An 18669-nucleotide genomic window follows, 5' to 3' on the forward strand; every position below is an offset into this window, starting at 1 on the left:
AAAACATAGTGGAAACCTTGCAGTGATGGTATTTGCCTTGTTCTATTTGGGGATTCTTTAGCAACATCACCTTATAGCAACAGCTGTTCAGAGTGCTGGGATTGGTATGAATACTTCTTCTACTGCTGGCAAGTTGAAAGCTGTAAAATATTTTCAGTTCATTTCAGGTTCAGGTGTCCCTAGGAGCAATTGTCTTCATGCAGTAGAAGGGAAGGTACTAAGACTATAAAACAGAGAATCAGAAACTAAATACAAACTGCTGTTGGTTGAAAACTCCAACTGGGACTTTATTGCCAAACACCAGACATTAGAAGATCAGTAGCTAAATTAGCCAGAGTAAACATCCTGAGGTACAAAACTAGTGCCAGCTCACTGAGCTAAGAATAAGACACATGGGTTGGCAGTAGGGCTGAGGAAAGACCTAAATAAATACGGATAAATGTAGTATCCATTTCTGTACTGAAGGACACATTTGAACAAAAACAAAAAAATCAGAAAAATAAATTCAGCTATAAAGATGTAGAAGGGAATTTTTGGAAGGTTTATGCTCTTGATTAGAAAATAAATAGCTATATTAGGATTATATATTTTATATGTAATTTAAGTGCTACTATAAGAACCTCATGATAATCATTAAGATAAATTAACCGTAATTTAACAGTCATACATGGAAAATTTAGATCTTTCATGGGACTTTTTATTAAAATGAGACTATATTAATATATATTTTCTTTTATCCCTTTTCCCTCCTCTTTATTGTACCTTTTAACCTAAATCTCCAAACAACTGTTAACATTTTCACTATTATTATATAATACCAAAAATTGCAAAAACCATAATTTTACACTTGATGGCTTTTCCCTAACTGAACTGACCTATATAGCCAGCACTCAGATCAAAAGATAGAACATGAAGAACCTAGGGACAGGACAGGAATAAAGATGCAGACATAGAGAATGGACTTGAGGACACAGGTAGGGGGAAGGGTAAGCTGGGATGAAGTGAGAGAGTGGCATGGACATATATACACTACCAAATGTAAAATAGATAGCTAGTGGGAAGCAGCTGCATAGCACAGGGAGATCAGCTCGGTGCTTTGTGACCACCTAGAGGGGTGGGATAGGGAGGGTGGGAGGGAGACACAAGAGGGAGGGGATATGGGGATATATGTATATGTATAGCTGATTCACTTTGTTATAAAGCAGAAACTAACACACAATTGTAAAGCAATTATACTCCAATAAAGATGTTAAAAAAAAAAAAAAGAACATTACTAGTACCACAGTTCCCCATCTGGTGATTTTAATATCTATAATCCAATTACTTTTTTTTATAGAAATTGTACCCTCTACTGAAGCCAAGATGAATAACTATAATAATAATAATAATTATTATTATTATTATTTGTAGTAGTATGTAACTCTGTTCACTGATCATGTATAAATATAAGGCTTATAAGATAATTAAAATTTCAAGCATCTGAATTTTAATTTTTTAAAAACTGTGTTGACTTTTTTTATTCAAAACTATAGGCAATGATAATGAATTGAACCTCATTCCACATGCAATGAGAAGCCACTAAAGAAATTTCTTCAATGAGAGGGCATCAGTACATTTTTTTTTTAAGAAAAAACAAGACTTTCTGGAATGTGAATGATGAAATGATGAATTAATAAGAATCAAGTAGGAATCAGAAAAGAAATTTAGAAAATAAGGAATTAATCTACTGGCTAAACTATAAAATTTTGAAATATTATTGTAACAATAAATGAAAAGAAGAAAAATCATGTCCAAGTGGTTGATTTAATGAGGAGATTCTGGGAGACAAAAGAGTCTCCAGTTCTGGCTTGGTGGATGGTCATTATCATTAATGACAAAAAATATAGAAGTAATAACTAATTGCATATATGTATATTTCATTGCAGAAGAAAATTTCTCCTTCATTCTTTCATGCTTTATTTATTTATTTATATTTATTTAAATATATAAAACTAACATGATGGTTACATTGCAAAATCCTTCACAACTGAAGTATCTTATCAGGAAAATGTGCTTGAGACCCAAGTGTGGATTCTTTGAGTCATTAAACTATTCAAGAATCTGATCTGTTTCTCACAAAACATGCATTTTTTACTTAAAGTTGCTTTACCTTTCGAAACTTTATATATTCTGCTTTCTAATGAGTCATTTAAATTTTCTTAAATGTAACTATTTCAAACTGTTTTTTCTATTGACTAAAACCAATTATGTTTATACCATACTACAGTAACTCACTTAATTGTTTCCTGGATATCTAGGACTCAATATTTCTAGATGACTTTTATTTTCCTCACCATAATTGCCTGTATTTCATTTTCTTTTATTGTCTCTCATTTTCTTTCATTATGTTCACATATTTGCTTCTTTTTCTTCTACCATTTCCAGCCATTAGTGGCCATAGAAAGGCACTTTTTAACTTCCCTTATTAAATTATTTCCCTTAAAAGTTCATTTCATTTGCTTCAAAATTAGCACCATTTTCATATACTTGATAATATTCAGGACTATTTCTTTCTTTTTGATTGGAATAAATTCCATTGCCAATCATCTCTATCAAAGTTATAGGAGCTGGAATGGCATTTTCTTGTCATGTCTCTTCTGTAACCTGGCATAGTTCTTCAGCCTTTGTCTTTCCTTACTTGAAGTTTTCTTTTTTTTTTGAGAAATAAAGATCAGTTATTTTTTAGAATATTCCTCGATATGAGTTTATCTGATATGATTTTTTTCATAATCAAATTCACTGTATACATTTGTGGCAGAATACTCAGTGATTTTTTTTGTCTCTTATTCTCAATAAATGAGATCAAGAGGAAAATGATTCTGGTTTGTCTCAGTATTGGTGATGTTAAATTTGGTCACATGGTTAAGGTGATGTTTATTAGGTTTCTTCACTATAAATTTACTATATTTTCCTATGTGATCAATTTAGGAATAGTAAGAAGATATTTTGAAACTATTTAAAAATCTTGATGCTCATCAAACTTTCAGTCACCAGTATTATCAACCATTGATGATTTTAAAATTATATATGTATATATTTTTATAATATATACATTCATCATTATATATTATCATGTATATTATTTATATATTATATATATAATTATAACCACACATTATATATACAATACAATATATGATACTATATTATAATATATATACATATATGAACTAGCTTCCTATTGTAAGGAGAGCTCTCTCTTTGAGTGTTTGTTTATATCAGTATGTTTTCATAAATTATTATTTTATTCAGTGGGTTAAAATGAGTACTCCATTTATTTTACACTCAACTTGTCCATTTAATGTATCTATCTACCCACAGTGATATATCTATCCAGGTCCAGTATCCCCTGGGAACAGAAGCCTGAATCTTTTGCATTTAAGAAAGGTAATAAATTGCACGTTATATCCATTGAGGAATCTGGTTGAGCACATATTTTGGCAGCAAAATATATGAATATTCAAACTAAGTGTGATTAATAAAGACTGCATATACAGCATTAGAGTCAATTCATATCAGATTTTGCCATACGTTAGAAAACATTTTGATTTTTAATGATTTGGAAATTGCAGAATCTGAAATTCAGGCTAGTTGTAAAATCTAAAATTTGAATATAATTAGGAGATTTTCTTAGGATTTAGAGAAATTAGATTAATCTGGTTTATATATTAATATAAAATGCACATAGAGTTAAGTATTCAGAAAAATCTGTTAATAAACTATAAAGAATATTTAAGATAATATCTATGGAAGCCCAATAATATTATTTTTTATCCATGGCTATTTACTTCATGTATAAAAGGTTTATTCAGATTTATGTTGTCTAATCAGTTTTGCCATGATATATCAATAATACTAATACCATCCTGGGAAATTTCTGTCTTATATAAGAATATATAAACTTGTAAAACTTTGCATAGTAATCTACTAAAATTATCTGAAAGGTTGGTACTGGTAGCAATAAAAAGCAAATTTGAGAATTTTAGATTAAAAACTTACTCTAAGAAATTCTTTCTCTGAAGATTTTGTAACAGAAAAAATAATAATAACAATATACAGGGACATATATTAGGTTATCTGTAACTAATGGCAGGACACTTTAAAGTAGGTTACTCCTTAGTTCAAAGATAACACTTGGTTATCACCATTGCCCTGCTTTTCAGTGAGGTGGTAGAATGTTGAATGAAACCACTGAAACCATAAGATGAATGGAAATTTTTGGTTGCCAAAACTAGGTGTTGTATGGTCCTCATGTTGGTCTCCCATTTATTCCCAAAGAAGCAGTCCCTTGATGCTGGAAAAAGAAAAAAAAAAAAAAAAAAAAGATTGGAACTAAAATGCACTCATATACAATGGGAATATATTTCATATAAGATGCCAGCATCCTAAATCAATCTATTACTATTTTATAGTCTCTAGCAATATGTAGAGTAATTGTTATTAAAAGGAAAAATTAGATCATTTTATCTTTGAGTATATTATTTAACTTTATTGTTGCCCTAAAGGCTTCCATTAATGTGTCATGTCTTAAATGTAAGAAGTCTAAATTGGTAGAGAACTATGATGATTTCTACCTGTTCTGTTCTTAATGCTTTACTGTGCCAATGCATTACCTATAATAGTTCTTCCACATTACTTTTAATATACTCCCAGGAAAAAAAAGAACACCTACATAGTTTGTCTAAAAGTATTTTCCCTGGGATTAAAAGGATTGCCATTTTTACATGCTGGCTCAAAGGGAAGAGGAATGAAAATGAGAGCTATTTTCTTTTTCCAAATGTGGCCTTTGAAGTTTTCAAAGTGAACCTTGATAGAGAATATGGCCAGATAAAAATGCTACTACTGCTTTGGCCTCAGGAAGAAAAAAATCAAAACAGCAATTTCCCATGGTGATTCCCTTTTTGGAACACTGATCATTAAACCATCATACTGTTTGACATCCTTTACAGAAGTATGATATTACTTCTATTGGAGCTTAATTTGGGGAATTACCTTAAAAATTTTTTTTTTAATCCTGTAACTTTTGAAAGAGTGAAATAAAGACATTCTTCCCATCATGATGAATGCACACCTAAAAAGGTTATTCTCTCTTAGATTCCCAATGGACTAAATCTGGGTTTGAGACCACCAAGGAACTATATACTTGGATAGCAATGTCTTAGCCCCTGATAGAATTGCTTTCTGAATTGCACATAAGCATTTACCACCAGCTTTTGTTCTGGATGTTAAGAGAAACAATCGTAAGAAACTTGTTAGCTTTCCTTTTGTGTCAATGTTACTGAGGACATCAGTCAATATGTGGAACAGCTACCGCTTTACAGTATCCCAAAGGAGACATTTCTTTTAGACCTCTGTTATCAGTAAAAGGTATATCTCTTTTGAACACAGGCTCCCCTCTGTCCCTGCCTCTCTAATCTTATAGAGGCTATATCTCTGAATTTTATGCTGATTGCTTTGACCACCAGGAATTTTAGAGTCAACATTTTAGTGCATCTCTGCATCTACTCAGGACTTTACAGTGGGCATTTCTGACTGCTAATCTTAACCCTGAGTATATTATTTCCTTTCTCATGATTTCCTTTCTTCTTTACTAAACTTTTTTTATATTGTAGGCATTTTAAATATTAAGCACGTAAAGCAATTAGTGAGTAAGAAAGGGCATTTAAAAAGATGTTTTACCTTTTGGCATATAACTGAAACTCCAGTGCTTTCTCTACAATTCATGACTGCTTGAAATAACTGATCTAAACATTTTTTTCCTATCACAGACAGGGTGAAGGACTACTTGGTGGAGGAGGGTGGGGTGCTGATGGTGAACTATTGAAGCCTTGACTAGACCCTTTAGCTTTAAGACTTCTTAATCTCCTTACTCCTTAAGGGGTGTCTTTATCTTAGTGGTTTCATATTCTTCTCAAGCTACACTTTTCAATGTTCCTGTAAGTACCTATAAATTTCTTATTGTGTAGTTAAAATGTGAGGTTTCGAATAAAACCTGCCAAAATTTTAATTAAGGTAAACAAACTAATTAGATATGGTAATAAGTGAGCCTCTGAGAGGTGTTACATCTCTGTGTCTAGGGGCAGAAGCAGTACACTATTGACAGTAACACAGAACCACTTAACGGAATATATTTCTATCAAATGTTATTTCAACCCATTTTTTAATGCACAAGGGAGAGCCTCATTAGAAATCTCTAAATAACTGTATAATTAGTTGCACATATAAAATGAGAACAGGTGAAGAAAATGAAGGCGTTGAGAAGGTGCTGACATTTATTGAATATTTACTCTATGCCAGTCACTGATTTATAATATTGAACTTTTAAAAATACTTTTCTTAGCCTTTGAAGAGCAATAAAATTTTGTCATACCTCTGTAATGTTCTCTGTTTTACTAGACATAGAAATTATCTGTGGGAGAATAATAAGATCTATAAAGTGGTACTTTTAGAAAAAAGCTGAAGCTAATAGCAGAAAATGCTATTATTCTATTGTGAGAACGATAGAGCCTAAAACTTCCCATTTACAGACTTCTTGGAAACTCAAAGCTTTGCTTTATGTCTAATTCAATGATTTTGCCTCAGATACTTAGTTTTGCTATTATTTACAACCCCCAATCTTTTATTATTCTTTCTGTTCTTTTCATCCCTTTAAAAATTGAACCTGTGCTAATCATTGAGTCTGAGAGGGAAGCAAAATAATTATAAAATTTGCATTTTGTTTGCTGTTTATTTATATTTTTAGGATTTGCATAAAAAGAATGATATGGGGAATATCAATGTCTCTGGGTAAAGGATATCATTACTGTTAAATTGGAACTGGATACTCTGTTTTCCAATTCTGTTACTTTTGTTGCTTCAAACATTCAGGATACGCCTTGACTATCCTGTCATTTTTCTCTGTTTGTCTTCCATCTTCAAAAAGAGTTCATGAAGGAATAGCTTTTCTATGGCTGAAAATTGTGGATTCCTTTCCAGAGTAGAAGAGGATTAATAGAGTTAATTGAAAAGAGATATGAACATCTATGGTTTGACTAGAAGCCTAAAGCTCTGAAGTAATAAATTCAATGCAGAACCCCAGTAGCCATACCTTGCATGCATCATGACTTAGAGGTTTTATCTCTACTAGTAACTTATTTGATATTAAATATCACCTCTGCATATACATTGTACATGCTCTTACCTTAGGGTCCTTGCGCTAGTCCTTGACTCTGCTTGGATTATTCTGTCCCTCACCTCTTCCACATTTTCCTCAAGTATGACAATCCTATGGAGGCCTGTCATGATTATTTTTAATTAACACTCTACTCTCCCTCAGCCATCATCTGCTTTATGTGGCTCTATCATTTCTATCACTCTTATTACTTTCTAAGGTAATATTTTGTTGTTGTTGTTTATTATGTCTCTCCATTAAGAAGTAAACTCCATGGGCTGTTTTGTTCATTAATTTATTGCAAAAGCTTAGCCTGACATTGTCATTGAGTTAATGCATCTTTACGAGGAGTGAAATTAAAAACAATGTGGATAGTGAAGTCTATGGTAAGAAGATATTTTTTGCATGAGAGTTTAGCCAGTTTGATAAAAGGTGGACAGTATGATGAATAGTGAAAAGCAACTCCGTGTATGTATGAAATTATTATTGTCAAAATACAAATACATTAAAATGGTTTGGTGTTGAAATTGTGAACTAGTAAAGAAAAAAGAGCTACGAGTAACTCAAAATATTCTTTTCAATTTTTTATTTAACTTTATTTTGGAGATGGCTTAATTTGACCAGTGGGTATATATATCAGGAAATTACATAAATATAATACAAAAGCTAGGAAACACTTTTTTTGGTATTATTGGCTCTTATTTAGCCCAATTGTTATTAATTATTAGCTCAGTTAGCTATGAACTGACTTACACCATTAAATAAATTATGAAGTGTTATAGTGCCTAGCTGGTCATCCAGGCTGTATGTAATCTAGCCCTCCTCTGAATTCACAGTTGTACCTCCTTTCTTTGTCAATCATTGAGCCATTTTGTAAAAATGTATGTGCATAACTTGTAGAACTGAAGATCCTTATGACCTCTTCTGTGTCGACATAATTTTTCTATTCTCCAATTGGCCTATATGTGTGTCATCAAGAAATATTTGTCAAGTAAACAGGTATATAATTACCAGTCAAGGGTAAGGATTATACTTTTGGAGAAAAAGACCACATTTTCCCTTTCAAACAGGAAACTCTTCCAGCAAGGCTTCTTATTGACACAATTTTGAGAGGCTACCATTATCAGTTATAATCTTATTAGAATCAAGAAGTTAATCATAGCAAAATAACTCAGTGATAAGCACTTTTTAATTATTACCTCTTTGAGTCTGACTCCAAATTATGGTACTAGACTCCAAAACATTTTTCTTGCATTCCATGAAAGTAATAATAATGAGAAGCTGTTTCTAAATACTTGGATAGTTGCTGATATTATGTATGATAACTTTTTAATGATAATTTTTTAAAATTTATATATGTTACCTGACGTTATTAAAATTTTTTGCTAGCAGTAGAATGTTATCACAAATGATTTTATATAAATGGATGTAAACCCCTGCTTTATGTTAAAATTCTCTTGACTTAAAACTAGAGGATGTACCAGCTACCAAATTCTAAGCATGACAGAAGGACACTGTCCAGGCAGATATGTTCATTTGGTGCTGTCATACACAAAAGCCAGGAAGACCAATAGAAGGCTGTTTTCCTGAGTTTACTTCCTCTTCTTTATAATAGATTTGAAACACATATATATAGTTTCCTTACTCTTAGTGAGACTATATATATATTTACTGAATAAAAAGAACCCTTAAAGGTAAGAAGAAAGTGCGAGGGAACTGATATTTGCTTCATGTGTACAATGTACAAACACATTAATAGGCAAGTTATATACATTTCTAATATATGCACTGATAATATATTTCCATATTTTAAAAATAAAGAATCTGAGACTAAGAGAGAAGAAATGGCTCTCACTAGGGTACACAGCTATGAAAAGGTAAATTCAGGATTCAAAGAACCAGTATTAAAGTCCCCAAACCAATTTCTTTCTACTGCACCAAAGTTGCCCAATGATAAAAATCATCCAGAGCTCTCATTGAAATCCTAAGCCTTCCCCTTCGAGATCCTATTCTCATTGCCCAGGGTACTTTCCAGTAATCTGAATTTTAACAAAGGCCTCATATAATTCTTATCATCAAGTATTTTGGGAAACACTGCTCTACAACTTACTACTTTCTGTGCAGCTGAAAAATGCCTTCTTTGTATCTAAGGAACAGACAATTCTAACTAACTCTATGGATGTGAAGATTTATTATATTTATGCTGTTTGTATACTCATATAAAGGTGAAACTATTTTTAACCTTTTGAAAATTCAAAGAAATTACTAAAGTATGTGATAGAAGACCAAGGTTGTGATGAGAGTACCTAGCAAAATATTAAGGTATGTTTAATTTTTTAGAAGTTTTTCTTAAGGCATTGTTCTTACTAGATCACAAGCCACTTCATGCAGATGGGCACATTTTCTTACACCTGGAATGATCCCAAAAGCATTATCTGTGGGAAGACCTTATTGTTTTAATTGTGCACTTATATTAGTCTGTGTGGAATCTGGGCAGCAATGTTAGATTACATTTCTCGGTAGCTCCAAGGCTCTATATCTGTAATTAGTGGCTTCTGTTCTCTATTACACTGATCAGTAATGCAGCTCTATTCATCACCACAGTCTCAGTTAATTATCCTTGCTAATGACTTTCATGGTGTAAAGAATCTACAGGACCCATTTGTAAAGATATCTTGCATTGAGATTATTGGAAGGTATGATACCACAGTGAGCTGATAAACTGTTGGAGGGATGTTACCATGGGAAATGGTTACTCTCTTTCTATTGTACTTGCTTTGATTGAGAAGAGGTTACAGAGGGAATGTAATGCAATCTTGCATTTATAAGATTATAATACTCCAGGTGTGCAAGGAGGAGGGGAAGAAGTCAACCAGAATACAAAGAGAAAATTAAATTTCCTCTGCGTGCCTGAACCAGTGGTAATACTAAGTTAGTGGCTGGTCTATCTAGTAATGAAACTGAAAGTGCATTTTATTTGATAAAATGAAATTGCCACTTCATTATGTGTTTAAATTTTAAAATATCTGATGTAGAGAAAATAAATCACATTTTGAATTTTCTATTCATTTTGGATTATTCGTTGGAATTTTAGAATAAATTACAGATCTCTAGTAGATACAATAGCTTAATAGCTAAGAACTTTTTTTTTAAAGATTCAAATAGTTGTAAGCCTTACTTAAAAATACTTAATTTTAGAAAAAGTTTCTAAAGTTTTTAGCTTTATTATATATAATGAAATTAGGATTGATTAGAAATAATTTCTTAAGGTAATATGTATAATTTTAGAGGAAATATAGTCCAAAAATTTTCAATTCTCTTTGTAAAAAAAAATCAAGTATATATCAAAGGATCATTTACATCCTTTTAGAAATTATTTTTTTAAAATGAGAAATGGTTATTTGAAGAATCAAAGAACAAAATGCTAAAATAAGTTATTGAAGAATGTCATTGAGAGAATTATAGTTCTCCATCCATCAAAAAGTCAGATAATTTGTTTTGGTTATTTTGTTTACTCAAAATAATTATTATTGTAAAAATCAAAAATGTTTCTATTGGTCTTCAGAGTTGAATTCTTATTTTTCTTAATGAAGTTGTTTTCTTTTCATATACACCAAACTAATTTTATGAGTGCATTCAGAATATGGGTGATGAACACTGAATGAAGCCCCTGTAATTAGAGAGTAGAACTGATATTTGTTATCAGATTCTGAGCTAAAATAGATGTTACAAATGTTTTTGTGCCCATGTGAAAGGGAATGAAATTTAGTAGCAAACGAAGTGAAATCATTTGGTTGTATGGATTAATAACCTCTATGGAAGTCAATTCCAAAAGAATTTTTTAAAATAATATAAATTAAGTTAGTGTCACCTGTTAACACTTATGACAGCATTAAGACTGAGTACAATACCAAAACAAATAATCTTCTTGACAAATTTTTATATACTTGCTTATTTATGGGTTGTTTTTTTTTTTGATGGTTGTCATCTGGAAACACTAACTTAAATCACTGTGAGAAAACACATAGTATATAATGATTCCATAATGGCAGACTTCAATAAATCATTAAATTCCTGACTGCTAGAAATTTCCAAAGCATAGGAACTAGTTTCTCAAAATTTGAAGAGATATTTTGATATCAAAAGGAATCATAAGATATAGTAAAACAATTCAATATATCCCAGCCAGGAGAATTTCCCCACCAAATGTATACAATGTTTCATATTAAAAAATCTATCTGTATCTACCTATCATCAGTCTTCCTGTGGCTTCTGATTATAAAGAGGGGCAAAATTTTTTGTCATATGCTTTGAGACAGGAGTCCAGGGACAAACAGTCCTAGAGGTTTCCAGAAATTGATGTGCTTCCTCCACCCAATTTCACCTCCCTCTCCAATAATACACTTTGGGACAATGAATTTCAAGGATTAGTATCATAATATATATATATATATATATATATATATATATATATATATCACCAACATCTCTAAAATATCTAAGGCTCACTGACCACTTCTAACCTAAAGATGTCTCAGAACCCTGGCCTGGCCTGGATTATCATGCATGAACTAACTGGAACATGCTGACTTTGAACAACTCAACCTCTCTGAGACTCATTTTACTGAAATGTAAACTGGGTTTTATAAACATTAACTGAACCCAACCAGATAAACTTTACATGATACGGAGAGAATACAAGGATTGACTTTCATTCACATCCCCATCACTTTGATATCTATTTAATATATTTTTCTCATTTTTTCCTACCACCTCTTATTTCTTTCACTGAATTATTTGTAAATGAAGGATATTAGTCACATACTACCTGCGCTGCGTTCATTTTTTCCCATTATGTCATTCATCTTTTGCTTTTGTTATGGCAAAGATTTCCTTAGTGGATTTAAAAATAATATATAACTAGACATACTAACTTTCATATATTGTTTCTGGCTTTGGTCCTGTTTAATAAAAGCTTTTGCCTAATCTAAGATTATAATTTGGAGAATAAGAAGGAGAAAGGATTATATCCTCAATATATTCAACAGCTGTGAAATAGCACAAATGAAGGTGGGAAAACCTCTTGAGATGAAATTGATTAAACCTTTATATGAGAACATTGTGGTCTCATATGTGGCAGTAGTATTGACAATGAAGAGGAGAACCATTTGAAAAATACATTGAAGCAAAACCAGTAGGACTTTGTACTTATGATGCAGGTCAGAAAATAGTAACTGGCTCAAACTTAGCCACTAATAACTTTGTGACCTGTGGCAATTCAGTTAACCTCTCCAGATCTTAGTTTTCTCATCTATACTATAAAAATGTTGGATTCAATTATATATTAAGTCCATTTCATGTCTGAAATACTATGATTACAAAAAAAATTCTCTGGGGTCTCGAAGTGATAAATGCTATCTTTCCCTATCTATTAAAAAGAAAAAAAATGAGCAAATAAGCAGACAAATACCAAGAAAAATGTGCACATAAATAAATAACAGTACATTACCTAATTGAAAACTCAGCTCACTAGAATACAGGTAAAATTATAATTGAAAGAAAAATAAGTCTGAGCAGCCAAAATATGTATTCTAATGTACACTGTATAACACCCACAGTGGATAACAAATAATTAGTTGAGTAAGATGAAGCATTTCCTGTGAGTCAAAAGCTTTTAATCTCAGCTGTACCAGTGAACAGCTTGAAATGAAAAATGCAGGGTTTGGTTTTCTGAGGGGTGAGATTACCTCATATTTATGGTGCTCAGAAAGCTAGTTTCTCCAGGGACATAAAATTTTTTTGAAAATTTTTAAATAGAGCTCCCCAGTAAATTAGAGAGCCATCTCCCATTCAGCTATCAGTGGCAGACAGTATGTCAAGAAAAGAGAGTCAAACGCATCCCCCTCACCAAATACTCAGATTTATTAATCTATCCATAATCTTCTATTTTATGTTCTAAAGATTGTTTCTTTTCAAGATATATTGGAATGAGATGCTAAATTAACCCAACTGTTCATATGCCTTACTATAACAATCAAGTCATGAATATATAAATGATTTTAAGATGACTTCTCTATAGTTACTCCAATGAAACCAAGCTATGCATAAAAGTAGATATGCGATATTTTCTAAAAATAAAATTAGCCTATCAATGCCTTCATAAAATGAGAGACACTTGTATTTTGTACTGTAAGAGTTAGGTTGCAAGCTGAAACTGTGAAAGCTAAAATGTGTGCTGGAGATTATGCTAAGTACTTTATAGGCATTATCTCATTTAACATGCACAGAAATTCAATGAAACACTAGGTAAGGTTATTAATGCCCATTTGCAGATGGTGAAGCCATCAGTGTAATGGAATAAAGAATTAAACTTCAGAATAACAATTTTTGTAAATTCATAGGTGGGTGATAGCTCTCAAGAATTCAATTAACTGTAAAGCAAAACTCAGGAAACTTCCATAGTGACTGTGCTTTCATTCTAGTTTTCTTTTCTTCTCTTTTCTTTTTTTTTCAACAATGCTTTCTCTTAGCGGTACTGTGCAAACTTATGTCAACTTTGAAGTAAACCTGACCAAGCATCATGCTTGTCAAATAAAAAAGAATCTATGTAAATATCCAAAACCCAAATTGCTCCACTTTTAAAACATCCATTTGATTGTGATCAAATATCTATTTTCTTCAGAGAAAAATTCAACATCTCTACTCATTGTTGGAAAAAGTCATTTTTGTTGTCACACGTCTCTTCAAAAATATTTTGATATTTGAAGATATATTTTTCAAACATCTTGTTAGTTTTCATGAAGAAATAGAATGGATACATATATATGATGAAAGTATGTTTTTTTCATAAAATAATGAAGTATAAAATATACCTCATAAAAAGTCACACTTATGATAACTTTAAACTATTAAAGGATATCTGGTAAGTCTGTGAGTAATGAAAGGTACTGAATGGAATTACAAAATTAAACATTTTATTTTCATCAGTGCTCATAATTTGGAGGAATAGGATGTATTTCATTTTAGCAATTGCTTCTTTTTATTGTTTTGGATTATTTTATGCAGGTAATATAATATTCTAAATATTATAGTGTCCTATTTTAGAGTACCATAACTTACTAAAATTCTATGTGGCAGAAACCTACATGGAAGGGTGCATTAAAGCATTTTCTGAAACTTTAAAAATTAAAAACCCAATATATAGGAATATTTTAAAGAAAGTCGTTCTCAGTTGGGTTAATCCATTCTATATAGTGAAAATACTAGGCTTGTGACACATGTATAGCAAGAAGTATATGACAGTGTATTCTTTTAAATCTTTTTATGTTAACCTATGCATTAAGTGCCATAACAGGTTATTAATAAATATTTTGGTTGAAAACAAAATTTACTAAGTGTTTTGATGACCTTTAGTACTATCTCTAACTATTCAAATGACTGTAATAAGAACATACTAGGATTTAACATTCTATGTCAGTGCTTTCCAATAGAAATACAATGTGAATCACATTTTAATTTAGATTTTCTACTAACTGCATTAGAAAAGTAAATGAAATTTAATAATATATTTTATTTTAACCCAATATCTAAAATATTATCATTTTAATATTTATTCAATATTAAATATTAGTGATATATTTATAATTTGGGGGGGGTGGCTAAGTCTTGATATCCAGTGAACATTGTACACTTACATCACACAGTTTGGACTAGTCACATTTCTGGAACTCAGTAGTCACCTGTAGCTACCATATAAAAGACCATCCAGTTCTAGCAGATAGTCTGCAGAACCAAAAACCCTTATTTACTTTTTTTTTAGTAATAATTTTATCAGTACTAATATTTTTCCCTTCTTAAAATTCTGCTTTATCATTTACTTTTCTTTATCATTAAGATACATTTTAGTAGCTTGATACAACAAAAATATCCTCAGAATGACATTAAAAGTAAAATGAATAAGACGTTTATTCTGTTAAGAAGGAGATATGATGAGAGAAAGTAGGAGATTTTGAAAGAGTGGGGTTGAGGCTGCAACTGGAGGACAATACAGAAAAGTAATTCTCAATTCACATTTTCAAGATTATTTAATATTATTTAATACAAGATAGAGGAAAGAATATTACATGAATATCATCCATATATTTTATATTCAAGGACAATTTAGCCCAGAAATTAACTTCTTAACTATTTCATAAAGAAGTTGTTTAGTAGGGATAAAACTTGGTTTTTCTTTTATTATTATTATATTATCACTGCATCATATAACAAAATTGGTCTGAAACTCACATAGACTAATTGGTTTTTAGTCAGTATGTCTATTCAATTTGTTCAGACTTTTCAAATCAATTTATTCAAACTTTTAGCTTGACTAAGGTCTAAAGTTAACTGAACCAATTTGATAAATTCATATTTTTCCTATTACTAGACAGGGATAACATTTATCACTTTCAGTCCCCAGAGACTTTTTTTTTCAAATTCTTATATAATCTCAGACATAGACTGGATTTTCGAGATAATTGAATCTAACACTTTTATATTATAGATAAGAAAACTGAGATCCAGAGAGGTTAAGTGACTTGCCACAGGTCACAGAACTAATTAGTGACTCAGTTTGAACTAGTCACTATTTTCTGACTTACAGCTTAATGTACTACTTTGCTCCTTAACATTCTCTGCAAACTATACTCAATAAACCATAATGAATTGTGTCATCTTTCAAACACTCCCTTTATATGATCTGTAGAGAAGAAATTTTCTAATATACAGATTAATTTTTTTCTAGATCTGTATTATACCTTATCACTCTTTGTCACATCTTCTTAATTAAAATATGGTTTGTTCATCTAGCTGGTATAATTCATATTTAAATAAGAATAGTAGTGATCTGTAAGAAAAATAGTCTTTAATTAGAAACTTGAGAATAAGATTTTTAAAAAGAAAGGTTCTTGTTAGAATAAGGGGAAAACATATTTGGTTATAGTCTAGTACTATTTCTTTCTCTCACTTCCCACCATCACAACTATTCTGGCATGGCTTCTGAAGTCATGAGGTCATGTATATGTAGAGACACAGAAATACGTACTATTGTGAAAGAATACATATATCACATTAAAAGTGGGTGTGCTATTTCCTGGTAGATACGTGATGTTTTGAAAGTAATTTAACCATTTGTTCTTTGTTTTTGGCCAAGGTTGTAGCTTTTGAATCATCCATCTTTTCATTCTTTTACTCATTTAACAAATATTTATTGAGAGTTTACTATGTACTACACAAACTTTTGTGGTCCTGAAGTTAATATTCCAGTTACAGAAATGAAAATGAAATTACTAAGTATATAATTATCTGTGCAGCAGGAGTAAGGGTTAGAGAGGAAAAGAAACACATATTTAATCATTCGAAGAGGGTGGACTTCTGTAAAAGATGAGCAGATGCCCAAAGGAAGTGAAAGAGTATGCCATGGGAAGTCTAAGGAAATATGGATTAGTACAGAATGGGTGAACAGGAAAAGCAAAACTTGTATCCTAAATAGGAAACATGCTTTCCATGCCCAAGGAAGGAAAAGAAGGTCAGTGAGGCAGAAATACATTGAACGCGTTGGAAACTGAGGATGTTAAGTCAAAGTCATTGAAATGTTTAAGAGCTCGGGGGTCACATGATCTTATTTCTGCTTGAAAAGAATTCTTCTGGGACTACGTGGAGATTTACCTAGGAGAGGGCAAGAGAAGAAACAGAACGGTCAGGTAGTGTGCTAATGATCTAGTACAAATTAGAGATGACGGTGGCTTGGCTAGTTTGATATTAGTGATGGAGTTAAGAAGTGGTTAGAGACTTCGCTGGTGTGCAGTGGTTAAGAATCCACCTGCCAATGCAGGGGACACGGGTTCGAGCCCTGGTCCGAGAAGATCCCACATGCCGCGAAGCAACTAAGCCTGTGAGCCACAACTACTAAGCCTGTGCTCTAGAGCCCGTGAGCCACAACTACTGAGCCCGAGTGCTGCAACTACTGAAGCCTGCACACCTAGAGCCCATGCTCCACAACAAGAGAAGCCACCGCAATAAGCCCGCACACTGCAACGAAGAGTAGCCCCCGCTCGCCGCAGCTAGAGAAAGCCCGCGCGCAGCAACAAAGACCCAACACATCCAAAAATAAATAAATAAATTTATTTTTAAAAAAAAAGAAGAAGTGGTTAGGTTTGGGATATATTTAACATGATAACAATAACACTAACGTTATGACCTGAGTAGCTTAAAGGGCAATGATACTCATTATTGAGATTGGAATTGCTTGTTATATATCACGTTTGGGAAAAAAATTAAAACTTAAATGTAATAACCATTTAATGCTTAGACATACAAGTTGAGATGAAGTGTAGGCAGTTAAGTATGTAAGTGTGCAGTTCAAAAGAGAAGTTAGGATTTAAATTTTAGAGTTTTAGTAAAATAATTTCTAAAGAGAGATAGGATGGTATGACTTAAGAAGGGGTATATATACATATACATCCATATATATATACATACATATATAGAGAGAGAGAGAGAGGAGAGAGAGAGAGGGAATGGAAAGGATGAAAAAAAAACCCACTAGTTTACTTCAGTATTTACATATCAAGAGAGAAGAAACAACCAGCAAAAGAGACTGAGAACTGGCCAGTATGGTAGGTAGCAAATTCAGAGGTAGTTCTGTCCTAGAGAAAAAGTGAAAAGAAAAAGAGTGCATAATCAAGGGTGTCAAACAATGGTTATAGGTCAGTATGATAAAGTCTTATCACTGACTGAAGAGTATGGGATATTAGAAAATAGAAACAGTGAATATAACCAATATTTTAAAATTTTTATTTTCAACTAGTAAAGATAAATGAGGTAGTAATTAGAGGAATTATCAGGTTAAATAAATACTTTTAAAGTTGGAAGATACATAATATGTTCTTATGCTGATAAGAAAGATTCATTTTCAGGTTATCATTTATTGAGCACATAGTTTGCGGTATCTCTCACTTTTCCATACACTTAGAATAAAACACTTAAAAAAAAAGGTCTCTCCTCTCTGTGACCTTATGTTCTAATGGGAAGAGGCATACAATATGCAGATCTATAATTCATCAAATGATGGTAAATTCTATACAGTAAAATAAAGGAAGGTCAGAGAGACAGGGAATGATGGAAGGTATGAAGAAGTATTTTATATATATATATATTTTTTATATATGCTAGCCAATGAAGGTACTGCTCAGAGAAAACAGCATCTGCAATGACTCGAGGATGGAGGGTAAACAATTGTTTAGCATGTTCAAGGAACAGCAAGGAAATAGATCAATTACTCAGGTTGAGAGCAAGGAAGAAGAGTGCTAGGAGTTGAGGTCATGGAAGTAACAGGGCATCGATCACAGAAGTCCTGTAGGACATCGTTAGAAGGTTGAAAAATCCAATAAAGTCGGAAGCCTATTGGGGTACAGAATAGAAGAATGACATAATCCAATTTA

Source organism: Balaenoptera borealis (genome assembly GCF_965194805.1).
Source record: "Balaenoptera borealis genome assembly, chromosome: 6".
Lineage (NCBI taxonomy): Eukaryota > Metazoa > Chordata > Mammalia > Artiodactyla > Balaenopteridae > Balaenoptera > Balaenoptera borealis.